Source organism: Solanum tuberosum, unplaced genomic scaffold, assembly GCF_000226075.1.
Source record: "Solanum tuberosum cultivar DM 1-3 516 R44 unplaced genomic scaffold, SolTub_3.0 scf00039, whole genome shotgun sequence".
Lineage (NCBI taxonomy): Eukaryota > Viridiplantae > Streptophyta > Magnoliopsida > Solanales > Solanaceae > Solanum > Solanum tuberosum.
Window position 1 is genome coordinate 147,558 of NW_006238968.1, and position 15,802 is coordinate 163,359.

General features: G+C 33.6%; 1 protein-coding gene across 10 annotated transcripts in view; it reads right to left on the reverse strand.

The window, feature by feature from the left end:
- The window catches only part of LOC102599015 (uncharacterized), a 49,620-nt gene that overhangs the window by 5,170 nt on the left and 28,648 nt on the right, over window positions 1-15,802 (reverse strand). For 7 of the 10 annotated variants that reach the window (XR_001472989.1, XR_001472994.1, XR_001472995.1 and 4 more), the window contains 8 exons: window positions 13,646-13,702; window positions 10,299-11,305; window positions 9,847-9,943; window positions 7,245-7,260; window positions 6,500-6,600; window positions 5,639-5,733; window positions 5,440-5,554; window positions 4,787-4,882 (listed from right to left, as the gene is read on the reverse strand). The gene's annotated coding sequence lies outside the window, so the exon portion shown is untranslated. Of the gene's footprint in view, window positions 1-4,786; window positions 4,883-5,439; window positions 5,555-5,638; window positions 5,734-6,499; window positions 6,601-7,244; window positions 7,261-8,072; window positions 8,136-9,846; window positions 9,944-10,298; window positions 11,306-13,645; window positions 13,703-15,802 lie in introns of those variants that run through there. The other 3 variants (XR_001472992.1, XR_001472990.1, XR_001472987.1) reach the window with 3 other exon arrangements.

Below are 15,802 nucleotides of genomic sequence, written 5' to 3' on the forward strand. Positions count from 1 at the left end.
TAGTAACTCAGAACTTCATGTCTTTTACCCTTACGAAGCAGTAGTAGCTTTATTTATTTTAGATGTCATAAAGTATCAATAGACACACTTAGTAAGAGCACTTTGTATTCCCAAATTTCTACCATTGTGGTCTCAATCGCACTACTCATAACTACTGTCCTTATCAAAACCTAATCACAACTAAAGTCATCTAAATATTTTTCTTTTCTTGTACTCCAAACTAGTACTAATGTTAATGTTTAAATGTATATTATTTCTTATAGGATTCTGTAAAAAAATAATCAAGAAAGCATGATTAGGAAACTATGAAGACAAAGCCTTGGCAAATCCAAAATTTAAACTCTATAGGTGCCTTACAAGGGGACAGGAGAAAGAGTGGACATGGAAGATGTTATGAAAACCTAAGGTGCCTTACAAAGTGAATTGTTTCACTTGGCTTTTGGCAAAAGAAGTTGTTCTAACACATGAGAACCTGACAAGAGAGGTCATCAGTTGGCTTCTAGGTGTTATATGTGTGGAAAAAGCTGAGACAGTCAACCATCTTTTCTTACATTGTAAATGGACAGAACAACTATGGAGAATGTTCACTAGCGTGAAGGGGATCAGATGGGTGAAATCAGGATGCATTAGAGTTGTACTTAGTAGCTGGAAAGGGATGGAAATGTTACAAAAAAGGAGAGATGGAAGATTGTCCCAGCATGCATTTGGTGGTCAATCTGGAAAGAGAGAAACAATAGGAGCTTTGAAAATGTGCAGAATAGTCTACATGATGTCAAAATGAAGTGTTTAGCTCTATTTTACTTTTGCTGTAAACATAGTTTATTAGCTCAAACTGAAGACATCTTTGATGTTCAAGATTTTTTATAGGCAACAAAAATAGACTTGAGCTTTTGATAGATCGTAATACTTTTAAAGGGGAACTACACTTATACCTGTGGATATATAGAGTAATGTTACCCGTTTCAAAAAAAAACTCTACAGGTTCAATATTTAAGGTTGGCAGTATCGAGCCCATTCTATTTTTTAAATTACAGATTCAGACATACTATTCATTCTAATTTTACTAGATTTTTACGCATAAATTTATATTTTGTGTCGGAAGTACTGAGTGCAGATGAAACCGGAACCGCAACATTGTATGTGCCTCTTATGGAAAGCCAAACTTGCTATTAACACCAAATCTTAAAACAACCTTGTGCAACAACATCCCATTCATTAGAAAATAGAATGAGATTTGAACCTTTGTTGGTCAAGCATTTATGACTAGTGGAATTGAGAAATGAGAAAAGGTTTCTACTTTAATAAATATCTCTTTACTTTTACACTATCTTGTGACCCTTATTAGGGAAAGAGAAAGGTAGTACAAATAGTATATTTCTATTTAGTTTATAACGTCCTATAACACTACTTGTACCAAGTCGGACCACTCTAGTAATAACTTGTTGAAACTGGAATGACCTTAGGTAGAAGGGTTTTAGACTACTTGCAAAGACAGAGTAGTTTAAAATATGTTTTCTTTATAGGGAGCTACTTGAAGAATATAGAAATCTATCAAGGTAAAGAGAAACGACTTTCACACATGTTATGATCGCAAAATCCAGTATTATGGTGTTATTAAAAGTCATTGCTTCGTGCTTAAAGCAATAAAGCAATCCAAGCGAGGAGTTATTGCTTCATGAGCGAAATCATGCACTTAAAAATCTATGTTGCTAGGACTCTTCCAAAAATGTTGACGGGTGCGTGTCGGATCCTCCAAATAGTGTATTTTTGAAGGATCCGACGCGGGTGCAACATCATTTTTGGAGAATCCGAGCAATTTAGCTTCAAATGATGACATGCAAAATAATCCTAACCTTAAGCGGACGATTTTTGGCTCAAGTATGAGAAGTTGGAGTAATACCAACTTTATTATAGCATTAAATCATATGTTTAATCTTTTTAGTGTTCCATAATTTGCGCTTTATTTCATTATGTATATCGACTTATATATTCTATTTTATGTATGATGATTATTAGAGAAAGTGAAAGGAAGCCACAAATGGAATATTTCTGTTTAGTTCATAACATCTTATGCCACTTCTTGTACCAGGTCAGGCCCCTCTCGCTATGTTGCTCGAACTCTTCAAAAATGTTCGAATCCGTGTTGGATCCTCCAAGAACAAACTACTTTTGGAGGATCCAACACGCACCCGTCAATATTTTTTAAGAGTCTGAGCAACATAGCCTTTTAGTAATGACTTGTTGAAATTAGCATGACCTTAGGTAGAAGGGTTTTAGACTACTTGCAAAAACAAAGTAGTTTAAACTTTAAAGTATGTTCACTTTATAGGAACCTACTTTGAAGAATATAGAAGTCAATCAAGGTAAAGAGAAATGACTTCCACACATGTTATGATGCCAAAATCCGGTCATGGTATTATTAGAAGTCTTTTGCTTCACTACTTAAAGCGTTAAAGCAATCCAAGCGAGGAGACCATGCGCTTAAAATGATGACGCGCAAAATAACCTGAACCTTAAGCGGACAATTTTTGGCTCAATTATGAGGCTTTTGATCAATAACAACTTTATTATAGCATTAAGAGGGTGTTTGAATTGACTTATTCTTAGGTATTTTTTACTTTTAAACACTTTTTTATTTTTAGAGGTGTTTGGCAAAGACACAAAGTGCTTACGCCCTTTACCTTAGGCTTAAAATGTACAAAAAAAGAGCCAAGAGTTAAAAGTAGGTAGCTACCTAATTTTGGCTTTTGACTTTTAATTCACTCAAAAAAAGTTTATCCAAACACCCCTCTAAATCATACGTGTTTGGTATTTCTTAGCGTTCCACAACTTGTGCACTTTACTTATCTCTTTACTTTTATGTTCTACCTTATGATGATTATTAGGGGAAGATAAAAGGAAGTCACAAATGGTATATTTCTACTTAGTTTATAACATCCTCTAACACTACTTGTACCAAGTCCGACCGCTTATAAATAACTTGTTGAAATTGGAATGACCTTAGGTAGAAGGGTTAGACTACTTGCAAAGAGAAAGAGTAGTTTAAAATATGTTGAATTTATCAGAAGCTACTCGAAGAATATAGAAGTCTATCAAGGTAAAGAGAAACAACTTCTACACATGTTATGATGGAAAAATCCAGTCTCATGGTATTATTAAAAGTCATTGCTTCGCCGCTTAAAGTGATACAGCAATCCAAGCGACGAGTTATTACTAAATGAGCAAAACCATGTGTTCCGAATGATGACGTGCAAAATAATCATAATCATAACCTTAAGCGGACAATATTTAGCTCCACTATGAGTAAACTTTACCTCAAGGAAATTTAGTTCTCGCTTTTTGCTTCAAGCCCATAGATCTTGTTCTTTTTTGTATTTCATGCTTTTGAAAACATTGTAACCTCATGGTCTAATCTTGCTTGATGATGTGATCACTACATCAACAATGATCAAAGTGGTCCAATATCCTATTTGTACTACCTTTCTCTTATGTGTTGGTCTTTGTTTTCCGAGTTTAAATAGGGATGGGCTGGTAGGTGTTAAGGAACTCAAAGGTAATTGAGCTAACATTCTTTTCCCTTATACCAATCAGCATTTCCCTTCTTCTTTTACTCTCCCTCCTATCTTATCCACAAAATGATGCACAGTGAGGATGTCCCCATTCACTATGTCATTATGGAAATTAAATATTATATCGCAATGCAGAAACTTTCCTCAATCACTGCACTCTACTCTTGAGGTGGTCTCTACCTCAAGATACCACAGCCACAAATCACTTGTTAGAGAAAATATCTGCAGCAAAGCAGGCACAGTCCCTTTTTGTTTTTTATCATTTTGACGGTAAGGGAAGTCTTGGAGCAACTGTAAAGTTGTCTCCATGGAATCAGCCATTGATGTTTGCATCAAGATAGGCTGCCTACCTACATTGGTGGAGTATGGCCCTTTCCCGGATCCAGCGTAAACACAAGATGCTTCATGCACCAGGATGCCCTTATCATTTTGACATTAAATCTGTAGATTTGATTGACTAGACTCCTTGCTAATATAAGAACAGCTTATTCACGACCAAGGAAGAATACTATCTTTTATACAAGTCTAATAATGGACTTGAATACAAGTACCATCAACATAATGTTTCTTCAAACATCGATGATCAATATCTTTAATACTATTTGGAGTCCAATTCGTAAAAGCTTAACTACTATCAGTATAATGTTACTTCAAGCATCCTTGATCAAGCCCACTTATATAAATACCAAATGTTGCCTGTGACCTTAACCTAAATCGCTCATGCCGAAAGCCATCAACGTTATGGTTTCTCATTACCTAAACCCTCTATGCCTCATTTAAATGTATTAGCAGTTTAACATTTACATCAAGACACTGCACTTTAAGGCTGCATACACATCACCCTACCTAGATCACATTTATGGGGTTACACTGGGTATGTTGTTGTTGTTGTGCACTGCACTTTAACTTGTGCACTATAATGATACTGTCATTCTTCCCACTTGTAGGAAAAGTTGATGCTTCTTGAAGAACTATTACTCCCAAATCTCCAAGTTGATTAAAAAATATGCAACAGCCATTTTACAATTGGGAGAAAGCAACAACATCGAATGTTATTCCATTCATAATCAAGTACTCATGATAAAGCTTGGATTACAAAAAAATTAAATGCTTAAAACAATCAAGAAGTAACAAAATGCATCTTGTCTTTCCTCATGGCTATAGCCTACATGTACTGTATAATAGCTAATGAATTGTAAACTTTCTCAAGTTATCACCTTCTTAATTCCATGCCAAGAGCAAGATCAGGAAATCAAGATCTTGATTTGATTAGGGAGTCTGCTGCATCCCAGAGCAGGAGGCGGTGGAAGAGCCTGATAGGAAGATTAGCAGAGAATCTGATATGAGTTTCCGTTATAATAGAGAACTGTTTAATTGTCCTTGAATAACTAAAAACAGACATTCTCATTTTGGGTCAAAAAGCATTCTCACATAAGCAATTCTTTCATTCACTTCTGCAATTACCAAATAATTTAGGCTATAGGTACATTCAGTTACGTATCGAGAGATCTTGTATACACCAAATAAAACCTCATCTTAGGGGAAATATTTCATATCCTTAAAGCTGGACATGAACGAGGCTGTAAGCTAATCCATAAATGTACTTGATGTTCATGATCGGACATACAAAGTTAAACCAATATTAATTTTGGTAATTGCAATACAAATACAACAATGAGCATGTTCTGCACAAGGCACTGAGAATTCTGAAAAAGTATGCAACTAATTCCTCGAATGAAGGAGCTTTTCTAGCAGATTTTAGTTACTATCTTAATGCATGTTAAGTCAACATATAAGAGTGGAAATTACTTAGGTGAGCTCACATGTATTATCAAGACCAAAATCAAGAGATTCTGAAACATAAACGAACCTGCTTCAGAAGGATCTGGCATCGTAGGAGAGCTAACTGGTGTAACAGAATGAGAAGAAGGTGCTGGCACAGCATAAGGGACTTGAGGTACCACATTGTCCATAGTACGTGCAGCCTGATAATTTTAAAAAAGCATTCATTTAGATTATCATAGTTTCAAAAGGAAGGTAAATTTAACTTAGAAAACTTTAGGGAATACCTCAGCAAAAGGATCTTGGGAGGAATGATTAGAGATGAGCTTATCATATAACATATTCCACCACTTCGTGAGAAATGCCCCTGAAGATTTTATAGCTGAAACAAATCGCAGAATTAAATAATTGTACATTAGCACATCACCTCAAATAAAATGATCAGTCACTATGTTGTGCACATCCCTCCAAAATAAAAAAGAGCAATTAATACAATTTTATAAACACAGAAAGCATTTTCGAGAAAAAATTACCCTAGATATGTGCACCACAACATTCAAAGAATGGCATTATCTATCATTCCCTTCATTCTATTCGTATGAATACTTTTGGTATGTTACACTCTCTTTAACCCAATTTATATGGCATACTTTACTTTTTCATTTGTCCCCAAAAAATGTCACCTTTATATATTTAAAAATACTTTAAAATTCTCACGTTACTATGATGATTTATAGTCACACATGTTTAAAGCTTATTTTAGACCACATGTATCAAAGGTATTTCATAATTTTTGTGGCCCAATGACACATAAATTCGAATATAGAGAGAATAAATTTAATTTGTGCCACAAGACTTTCTTTTTTTCTTAAACTATGCGTCTAGTCAAACACCATACAAAAATTTAAATGAAATCAAAGAAATAACATAGTTCTTAAAAAAACATGATCATCACTAAAAGGGTAGCCCGATGCACAAAGAATCTTGCATTCACCCAACGTCCGTAAAAGCCCCGCATCCCAAGGGGATGTAACCTAGGCAGTCTACCCTGAGTTATAGATCATGCGGATACAACTTTTAAAGAAGATAATCACGATTAAAGCACAGTAATGAGTTCAAATCTTCCATAAATTTAAAGAAAGACTTACCATCATCTGTGGGATTTTCAACAGCAACTCCACGCGCGAATGCATCGGCAGACTCACGCATCCCCTTCTTAACCAAGTAATCATAGATGCACTTTTCAAGCCTGAAGAATTACCAAAAGAATCTCATTAATTTGATGTAAATTGTTTTCCCCTAAAACATTTTCTCGATGAAGATGCCTTCCAACATTAATTTAAAGGGGAAAACATCAAATTTGACCCTATACTATCTAAAATTCAAGCCTGAAGGACAGCCCGGTGCACTAAAGCTTCCGCTACACGGGATTCAAGGAAGGACCGAACTACAACGGTCTATTGTATGCAATCTTACTCTGCATTTTTGCAAGGGATTGGACCAGACCACAAAGGTTTATTGTACGCAATCTTATTTTGCATACTTGCAAGAGATTGGTCCCACGGCTTGAACCCGTGACCTTCTGGTTGCATTGAAACAACTTTACCAGTTACTCCAAGGCTCTCCTTCTGCCTAGTGAAAAACTATTTTCTTATTTCTTACGCTTGTCTCCTATCACTTGCTTCAACAAATAATCATACCTTTCCTTTCAATTTCTAAAACTTAAAAATGTCATCAAAACCCTACTGAAAAATCTCTCCAAAAAATTGTTTCTCAAGATAAAGCACGTTTTACATAAATTTCTCTGATTGAAAAAAACATTCAAGCATAAATTAAGAGGGCATAAAGGGAGAAAAGAACATATATCATAAAAAGTTATAAACTTGTACTCACATCTTTTCAGAATTCCCTGAGGCCATGATCCAAAAGAGAATGGAGAAAGAGGAGAAAATGAGAGTGAAGATAGATTAGGTATCAAGATTTGTCTGCCGAAAACTAAATGGAAGAAAACATACAAACAAACAATATATACTATTGACTTGAAAATACTGAGTGATAAAAGAGACAAGAATATGGATGCCAAATATAGGCAAAAATAAAATAAAATGATATCTATATTTTCACTATTAAAATGGAAGGTTATTTAATATAAAGTGTGTAATAAAAAATATGGAAATCAAATAAATGATGGGTGAAAATTTGAAAAACAAAAATTGTATTGACTTGAAGTCAGTGAGAAAGAAAAGAGACGAGGAAAGGATGCAAAAAGAAAATCTACAATTTCATTGTTAAAATGGAAACAAATTCATTATAAAGTGTGTACAATAAAAAATATGGCATGTGCAATCAAATGAATGATAATTTACATACCAACAATTGTATTGACTTAAAGAGATTGAGAAAGAAAAGAGATAGAGAAAAAGAAATCAACATTTTCATTGTTAAAATGGAAAAAAAAAATCATTATAAAGTGTGTACAGAAAAAAAGTATCGCAGGTAAACAATGCAGTAAATTGAAGGATGAGTGATAATTTGGTTAATAAATAGAATAAAAACCATATGCACAAAAGAATTCATAGTAATAAAAAGTATTCTTGTTTCGTCTCCACAACTAAGATTTTCTTTAAGATTTAAAGCTTTTTCTTTTTTAATCAATTAATTCTTATTACACTTTTTTTTCCTTTTAAGAATTTTCCTTTTATACGTTTGGTACAATGCAGAAATAATTTATTTGCTTCTTATGCCTTTGACTCTTAAAGTCATCAGACAATTTTAGAAGTTCTCCTGAAGAAGAATATTGAGAGAAGTTTAAAAGAAAAAACTTTAAGGTGTCAGGTAGTTATCTATTTAAGAAATTGATTTGTTTGCCAAATTTTAAAAAATATTTGAATTTAAATTCTTAACTATTTGAGAACATTTCTAAAAGTGTTTTCAATGAATATTTTTAAAGAAGTTTATGATGATAATCTTAGGACCTTGTATGCTTGGACACTTCAATTTTATTCCTAGAAATTTCCTTTGTTTATTAACTCCGGAGTGGAGAATTAATATTTTTTAAAAGAGGATCATGGAATAGTGAAAAGAAGAAGAAAACCCAATTTGTATGTGTTCAAAAGAATGAGGTAGGCATAAAATCACATGAAATGAAGTTGTTTTCAAATACATACGATCTCTTTAAAAACACATAGACTTACCAAAAAATAACATGCAATAAGAAAAAACAATCTATGTAAGCGCTACCAATTAGCTGTGGTTAAAGTTTTAATATTGATGATACATTTACATTAGGTCCACTACTTGGTACTAGTCTTTTGGTCTAGTCAGAAACTATATGATCATTTAGAAAATGCGGAGAATTTCTAACACTAAGAAAAAACTACATAATAATTTAAAAATACTGGCAAGACACTATTTTTTATAAATTGACGAGTAAAAGGGGATGATGTAAGTAAAAGAGAAGGTTCTTTTTTTGTGAGAATTTATATTTACAGTTAAAAAGATTTAAGAAGTGATCATGACTAGTTTGTGATCTTAGCGTGGAATCAAGTGTAAAAAATAAATGGTGAAATTTGTCGGTAATTATTAGAGAATTTGTACAAATTGATTAGGTAATTGTGCAACTGTGCAAAAGTCACATAGTAGAATTCACTTTTTTGGGGGGTTTGAGTAAGGTGTTTCAATGAATTTTTTTTTTACCTTTATCAACTAAAATTCATGTTTGCACAAGAATTTATTTGTTGCCTTGTTCTCTTTTAATTGTAAGAATTGGGTTCTCTTCTCTTATTTGACTTTGCTCCAAAACAAAACTATTTTGCATCAATCCCAAGCAAAAGTTACACTACAAAAAAAAAATTAGCTACAAACTCGTCACTTGAATTTAGCTCATTTTTATTTTTTGAATGTAATTTCTTGTTTAGAATTGATGCGTGATAGTTTTGTTTTGTAAATCATAGTCAAATAAGAGAAGGGAGCTCAATTCTTTGAACAAGGCAAACGAATGCTTGTCCAAACATAAATTTAGTTGACAGACAACAAATTTTAATTGAAACACCTCGCTCAAACCAAAAAAAAATTAAAAAAATCTACTAAGTATGTGACTTTTGCACAATTGGACATTTACCTAATTAATTTGTACAAACCCTTTATCAGTTACCGACAAATTTCACCAGTTATATTTTACACTTGATTCCATGCTAAGATCATCAACTAGTCATAATCACTTTTTTAATCTTTTTGACTATAAATATAAATCCTCACAAAAAACTCCTCTTTTTTACTTCAACCCCTTTTACTTGTCAATTTAGAAAAATTAACTTTTTCTTTTACTTGTTCAATTAAGCAATTTAAAAGGGAATTACAAACAAACAAAAAAACAATTTCACCACTACCATTAAGGAATCATTTTTCAAACTAATTGAAGTACTAATAGTCAATTCCTTCCTTTTTAAAGCTCGTGCCCACATAAATCAGAACAGAGGGAACAATATAACCTAACCTCTATAGAATCCATCGTGTCTTTAGTCATTGTCTTCACATCATGAGCTTTCTTTTGTACTTTATCTGCAGTACTAGTCTCTGATTTCTTCTTCAATCTAAGAGAAGACAAACTTACAAGTTCTAATAAACAATTTATAAATGTTAAGTAAATTTTTAAACACAAATTCAGGATGCGGGCAAGGCTAAAGCTACTGGGTTCGGTGATTCTGTGAAGTAGTATACAGGCTTGTAACTTCGCCCCTATTTTAACGCATACACAAGCCCATGTTATAAATACACACATACATGTTTGAGTCAAAGCTAACTGGATTTGAACAGACAAATATTATGTCATGCTTAATACTACCTATGTTAAATAAATTTCATAACTAATCAAACTATGTCATACAAATAATTGGAAAAAATATCATAATCATCTACCAAAAACAATAAACAGGTGGGAAAAGGTACCTCAGAATAAGTAGGGGATGAGGAGAAGAAAACACGGGAGACATTGCCGTGGAGAAACAGACATTACATGCAAACACTTCATTCCTGAAGTTGTTCTTTAGAAATTTCCATGCATTGCCTCATTTTCTGAACAACTACAAGATGGTGGCAGAACCAGGATTTTCAGTAAAAGGGTTTAATATATATAGAAGTAAGGACACGAAGAAGACAAGGGAATTCAATATCTATCTCTATAAACATAAAAAAAGAAGTATATTTTTCCGGAAAAGGGGGTTTGGATGAACCCCGTTGTGCCCCCTATCTAGTATGATAAAAGTAAAAATCCTTAATTTCTCCTTTAGCCTGCCTATCACCAAACTTTTAAGGTGTTTCTGCTGAAAACTTGTGTAAATCTTCACCTTGAAGAGTTTCACTTTCTTCGTAATCCTGCATAAAGCTCTCACATTTCACATTAGAATTTTAAGTTGCATTTCTCCCTTGAATACTGATAAAATCATGCACAAAGTTGCAGAAAGATATCTCAATGACCAAAAATATTCTGGAAACAAATTCACACTGGATATCGTAACCAAAACAACTACTAAATGTTACGATCATGGGATCACTTATGAGTATTCAGCTTATTCTGGCATGTTCTTCCCTTAAGCTAACATGCATAAGCATATTATCGTTGAAATCACTAAAACTTGCAAGGGCAGAAATTGTGCGCTGTAAAGCTTTAGCTGCCAGGCCACTTTAGGTAAAACATCCTGTTAAGGACAGGATGAAGTCTTTGAAAATTGTTTCTTTTGATTTGTACTCATAAACTGGGACTTGACAATTGATAGCCAATAGCAGGGGCAGCAGTGCAAGCTCCCTGAGAACAAACGAACTTAAAGATGAACCTGAACGGAATACTATAATGAACAATGCAGATAAAGTCAACTTTCAGATGCTATAAAAATTCAGGGGACTGACAGTTAAGCTCCATTCTTGATTACATACTTGTTGGCGAGCCTTATTTTCCTCTACAGGTACAATAAAAGGAAAAAATCAATCAGAACAAAGAATTAGAAACCTCAAATTAGCACGAATCTACTGTACCACTAGCTCAAATTCATCATTTGTACAATCTAAGTTTTAGGCATTTTCGATATCCTCTGTATGGTCAAAGCAATAAATTTTCTTGGCAACTCTTCTGGAAAAAACATGCAAAGAGCAAAGCACTCATCATATCCATGGAACAAAACATGTAAACTTGTGTGCTACTTCCCTACTTCTTTCCGTGTATGTTTTCTTAATATCATGTTTATCCTAAATGCTATTTCAAGGAAAGTAATCTTCGTTAAATAGATAAGGAGAGGAAGATAAAGAAAAGAACACCATTGGTGAGATTGAAACTTTGCACCTTCGTAATGTAGGATGGAAACACAACCACTAAACAGCATCTATTTACTTTTTAAAATGCATAATACTGTCTCTTTCCGTTGACGCTCAATTTTGCAGGACAAAGATACATATTCGTTCTGTTAACATTGGCAACACTAAGAAATGGATGTTTTTGCCTCTGCAAATCATAGGCTCAATTCTCTATTTATCTGTTCTTTAATTCTAAGTCATTCAAAATTAACAAAATTACATGCAGATATTGCTTCCCAAATCACAACATTTGCAACAGCATGAAGACTATGGACACAATACAGATCTGCAGTAAAGCTGATACGAATCATCGCATTCATCATTCATCGATAAGGGCAGGGGCGGAGCTACAGTGTCTTGAGGGTGTCCAATTGGACACCCTTTATCGGAAAATTATACCGTACACTTAAGTAAAATGCTGTTCAAAATGCTTAAATTTAATACTTTGGACACCCTTGACTCAATCAGCCACTGCGGCCCAGCGGATGGAGGCTCACTTGTGAAGCCCATGTGCGCAGGTTCGAATCCCCAGTAGCTACTCATTTTTATAATCATTTTTAAGAGCTCCTATTTTATTATTTTTATAATCATTTTTAAGAGCTCCTATTTTATTATTTTTATAATCATTTTTAAGAGCTCCTATTTTATTATTTTTATAATCATTTTTAAGAGCTCCTATTTTATTATTTTTATAATCATTTTTAAGAGCTCCTATTTTATTATTTTTATAATCATTTTTAAGAGCTCCTATTTTATTATTTTTATAATCATTTTTAAGAGCTCCTATTTTATTATTTTTATAATCATTTTTAAGAGCTCCTATTTTATTATTTTTATAATCATTTTTAAGAGCTCCTATTTTATTATTTTTATAATCATTTTTAAGAGCTCCTATTTTATTATTTTTATAATCATTTTTAAGAGCTCCTATTTTATTATTTTTATAATCATTTTTAAGAGCTCCTATTTTATTATTTTTATAATCATTTTTAAGAGCTCCTATTTTATTATTTTTATAATCATTTTTAAGAGCTCCTATTTTATTATTTTTATAATCATTTTTAAGAGCTCCTATTTTATTATTTTTATAATCATTTTTAAGAGCTCCTATTTTATTATTTTTATAATCATTTTTAAGAGCTCCTATTTTATTATTTTTATAATCATTTTTAAGAGCTCCTATTTTATTATTTTTATAATCATTTTTAAGAGCTCCTATTTTATTATTTTTATAATCATTTTTAAGAGCTCCTATTTTATTATTTTTATAATCATTTTTAAGAGCTCCTATTTTATTATTTTTATAATCATTTTTAAGAGCTCCTATTTTATTATTTTTATAATCATTTTTAAGAGCTCCTATTTTATTATTTTTATAATCATTTTTAAGAGCTCCTATTTTATTATTTTTATAATCATTTTTAAGAGCTCCTATTTTATTATTCCTTTAATTATCTAAGGTAATTAAAGGACTTTCTAAAAAATAGTTAGTAAATTTGTTAGAAATCTATAACTTAAAAATCTAATAAAGCTTATTGAATTTTCAATGAATTTGACTTTTTATTTCTTTTCATCAAAGTTTGAAATAAAACTTAAACGTAATTATTAAAATGATTTCATTTTAAGTTGAACCACCCCCTTTCTTTTCTTTTTTTCCTTTGTTCATTTACTTCATATTAAATTAAACACAAATAATTAAAGCTACATATCATGCAATTTGATTTTTAAAATTTTGGAACATTTATACATAAAAAAATATATTAAGATTACGTAATTCGATTTTAAATTTTTCACTGCACCCATTCATCAACTTTTTTTGCTTATGTAATGTTTGGACACCCTTTGTGAAATTTCTAGCTCCGCCACTGGATAAGGAAACCTGAAGAGGCCATGTTCTTATTGCAACAAACATTCATTCTAATTCAATAATGCAATCAAATTACTTTTACCTTCATTGTCATCGAGCTCTTGCAAGTAATGATCAGCATCCAAGGCTTCCACACACCCTACACAAATATGAAGTTGAAAAGCAGAAGCAACTTAGAACCGTAATTTTGCTAACATTACGCTATCTCGTTATCTTGAGAGAACAGTGAAAATCAAAGCTTCAAACGAATCCACATTGAAGATATAAATGACAAACATAGATGGAAAATGCAAGCACAGAAGCGCACAGGCGCAATCCTTTGCAGTGTTACATGAGAAACTTCGCAATTTACAAAAGTTTCTTTTACTCTAGCACATATTGGCTGCCAGAACAATAAGATATTATTGATACAATTCTAAATCAAGGCTTTACAAATTAGAAAAGAAAAAAACACATATTCATGGACCATATTTTGATCTCGCCAAAAGCTTAATATATGAAAAAGCTCTCAGACACTTATCCCAAGACAATTTCCTAGGGACCCTTCCGGTCCTTAGGAAGCCATAATCTGGTGAACTTCCTTTGCCGGAAAACCCAATCCCTTTTTTTCTCTTCCTTATTCTTTCTTTCCCATGGATAACAGAATATATTTCAGACTTGGGGTCAAATCATACGATATTACTGTGTCTAGAAACACGAAAGGAAACTGGTTTGAGTGGGTAGAGAGTGCGAAACTACACTGGAGGAGAATGAAGCTGAGCAGGGATGCTTTATTATGGACATGCAAAAGGCTAGGGGAGGCTTCTGGCATTAAAGGCAAGTCATTTAAGACTTGGAGATGCAAGGACTTTTCTACCTACATTTATTGCTCTTTGAAGTTCAATAAATACGGTAGGTTCATCTCAATCATTGCGGTTAATGGCCATGAACGTTCGGTGATTATTCTGCCAGAAAACATCTTTAATGAGGGCTGGGGTGGCCTATCAAAAAAAATTGAAAGCTTCGACATTAAGGAGGCAGGACATGTTACTGAGAAACAGAGGAATTCTGCGTTTATGAGGTTCAGGGGAGAGGAAAGTTATAAGGAGGTCATTCAAAAGAGCAAATGGGGGGCCATATCTGATAGGAGAGCAGAAAATCAGAAGGAGACACTCTGTGAAGAAGAAGGGGTCCTTAGCAGATGTCTGGTGGGAAGCTTCCCAGAGGATGACGAAATTCCCTCACGGAACGAAGTCAGAAGGTGGGCTATTCAAACGTGGAAAGGCATCCATAATGTCAACATTTACGACATGAATGGTATTCAGTTTCTTTTCGAGTTCCAGTCAAGAAAGGAAGCAGAGCATATTGTTATGGGGAAGTGGAGAAGAAAGAATCACCATTTACAGATGGAATGGTGGTCACCCAAAGCAGGAACAACGCAAGCTGACTTCAAGTTTGATTGGTTTTGGGTTCGGATTCTAGGTCTTCCTCTACATCTCTGGACAGACAAGGTGATGAAACAAATTGGTGACCAATGTGGGGGGTGGTTGGAGACGGAGGAGGAAACCACCTTAAAAAACCATCTCCGATGGGCTCGAATTAGGGTTAAGGGTCCTAGGGAGAAAATTCCGACGGAAATCGAGATTGAAGATGGAGATGGCATTTTTCTGCTACCAGTATGGTGTGAAGCTCCGGCAAGATTCAAAAAAAAGAAGGGGGAGAAGCACTCTGATCGATATGTCAGAGGTTTGACATATGGGGAAAGTTCTCTGCAGAGGGGGACTCTTACGACAGAGATGGAAGAGAGATTAAGGAAAGGCAAAGAGAGCTTTTGTCCAGAAGTCAATCACGATGGGGGTTTTGTACCGCTGGATAAAGGTGGGCACGTGACTTGTGAAAATTCATCTGGAAAAAGGCATGTGGAGGCCCAGGCAGAGAGTCCGGGTCGAATTTTATCCTATTCAAAGTGTAGTGGGGCTGGACCCATTAACTTAGGCCCAAAAGCTACAATGACCTATTTTACAGAACCTTTTATCGGGGATATTTTCAACAACAGAACCTATACGGAGAATTTCATGACATCTTCTACAGAGCTTGAAGAACTCATGCAAGCGACTCATAATCCATCGAACAACATCACAATTGAAATCATTGACATGCAGCGTGCAATTGATCCTTCAGAGTATGTGGAGGAGACAATACTTCCCTTAGTTTGCGAGAAAAGGGTGAACACAGGGGATGATCAAGAAGTTTACACAGG